The sequence below is a fragment of the Macrosteles quadrilineatus genome, unplaced genomic scaffold, assembly GCF_028750875.1.
Source record: "Macrosteles quadrilineatus isolate MER2022 unplaced genomic scaffold, UCM_ALF_1.0 Scaffold_9__3_contigs__length_116548681, whole genome shotgun sequence".
Taxonomy (NCBI): Eukaryota; Metazoa; Arthropoda; class Insecta; order Hemiptera; family Cicadellidae; genus Macrosteles; species Macrosteles quadrilineatus.
Window position 1 is genome coordinate 26,812,370 of NW_026542602.1, and position 2,814 is coordinate 26,815,183.

Genomic DNA, 2,814 nt, shown 5'->3' on the forward strand with positions numbered 1-2,814 from the left:
GATGTTGCTTATATTTTGTAAACGTTCCTAAAAGTGTATAGAAATATGTATCATATTGGAAATGACAATTGTTATGACTGAACAAATGGTATGGCAATAAACCTTTGGTTTTTATGTTTGCATTGATTAAGACAAGCTATTAATCCACCGCAGCAAACCCTTAGTGACTAAGTGAATTTTTATTTATCTGCTTAGATTTTGACTAAAGAATAAGAATAACTTTAATCATTGTACATCATCACTCAGTTTAGGCCTACAAAATAGGCCTATTATTTTTTTTCTCTACACAGTGGTTGTAATACAAATTGGGCATTTTAGCAAATTTACTATAAAGGGAATAAGCTATTACCATAGGTCTCATGGTAAGACCTAGACCCGGGGGCCGGGACCAATTAACTTTTTCGTTTTGAGGTTCCCAGAGGCCAAAAACATCCTTCGTTTAAATTTGTATATATGTATCATTGCCTGTATATACATGCCCGTTAGCGCGATAACTCAAGGAATAATGATCCGATTTCAATTAAATTTGGTATAAACGTGTAAACCTATGATTCTTCGAATGAGTTCGCAAACCAGCATGGTCGGACTATGGGAACAGAGGTTTTATGGGAAAAAACTTTTTTTCCCACTTTTGACTCTAAAAACATAAAATTTGACAATTTTTTTCCTAACCATTTTGTAGGCCTAGAGCTTTAAAAAATGTCTACACTGAAGTCTTGTTGTATACAGTCTTGTTGTTTTGGTTACAGGTTACAGAAGTAAAAAAAAAATTGTAAACTTAAAATTTCAATGTTATTCTTATAAAAAATAATAAAACTGTTGTAGTTTGCTTGTTTGATCAAGTTTGGCAATTTTGTTAATTTTATACTTAGTCCAGGCGCTAAACGGGTTGAGTATGCACTGAAAGTCTGACAAAATTTGACTTTTGATTATTGTTGGGGACATCTAGTAGATGAAAAAAATCGATGATGTCGCATTTCTAGGGTGGTCACAACTCGGGGGGGAGGGGGGGAAGTTGCGTGGGTCATCAGCGTACGTTTCCACGTCTAACTCACAAACGGTTAATGATAGAAAGGTGAATTAAGCGTCTATCTACGCCTAAATATATTGTCTTTTAAAAAGGTTATTACAACCTTTCTTCTATCTCTTATACTTTAGGCGCTAATCTACATTTATTGCAAACAATAAAATTTAAAAATACTTTAAAATGAAATATCGGAAATATTGCGCTTGTTTAGGGCATGTTACAAACTATTTATGGTTAGAAAAACTAACAAGTAGTACAACAACACCAAGTTTAAAGAAATCCGTGCAAAAACAACAGAGCTACGTTGATTTCAGTAAGAGTAAACGTGGAAAATTCGTAGTAGTATCGAGGCGCGCATGGATGGTACACGTAGCCCACAGTCAATATAGGCTTGATGTTGTAAGTAACTATGGGAAAGCTGAATTTTTCTATGCTGTTAGACCATGTTGAGATGAGCATTTTCCCAAAAGTCCCCACTCCTACCCCTTTGTGCTTTCCTATACCCCCCCCTTTTAGATAAATTTTCAGTCTCTTAGAAATTAAGCTATAACTTTAAAACGGGTAAGGATAATAACACAATCTTTTATTAATCATTTTGCGTTACGATATTCTACAAATAGTGTATTTACCATGGTATCCTAAATATTCATAGTTAAAAATATCATAAACATTAAAAAATATTTTTTACGGATTAATTTATGAAACTTCTTTTGTAGATTTTTTATACCAGGTCGCACAACAAAATGTTTGATACAAAATTTGGGGTGCATAGTTTACATTTTAAAATGATACATAGTTAATAACAGTTTGTTTGCATATAGTGGTTATAGATAGTACAGTATATTGATTTTACAGGACTCTGGCTTTTTTGTGCACCGCAACAATGAAAAAAAATTACGTATATTATGGTTTTTGTATTTGAATTTGCCGCTTTATATAGATTATATTAACGTTATGTAGCTCATTCAGTACATATACAGACTGTAGTGGATACATATGAATGAATATCGTGCATTTGCTGCTGTACGCCCTAGCCTCATTTTATTATACAGGGATAGGGTCTCACCTAAAGTGAACCAATAGATCACTTTTTTATTATGAGATATAGAGTTAACTTCTTATGGGACACTACCCTTTATTTTAAGATGTTTTTTTAGTGGTTTTGAATTTTAAAAATATGTTCGCCATTTTCCAATATGGCTGTCAACTTTGTTAGTCCTATGGAATACCATGTATTTTATGATTGTTTTAGAATGTAAACGCACAATTTTTAAACCTTTTTATTCTTGACATTTTTCTCTAAAGCTACTTGTTTAGGAGTTACATCGAAAAAGAAATTGTTTGTGAGTACATCCTGCATCCTGTAGCTCATAAACGAGTAAGTTTAAGAGCGGAAATACAAAGAATAAACAAGTTTTCAAATCACAAACGTTTTTTAACGTATTTTATATATTTTTTTGAACGAGGACTTATATGTGACTTATTTATTCTTTGCACTTTCTCTCTCAACTTACTCGTTTATGAGCTACAGGATGCCGAATGCACACCACAAGCCTTTCTTTTACATATAACACGCTGTAACTCCTAAATGGGGTAGGTTTAGAGAAAAAATGTCACGAATAAAAAATAGCTTTTAAATTCTAAAAGAATACTAAAATACAGCGTATTCCATAAGAAATAACAAAGTTGTTGGCCATATTGGAAAATGGTGGATATATATTTTTATTCGTAACCATCCCTAAAAACATTTTTTTACAAATAAAAGGCGTCGTCTAATAAAAAGGAAT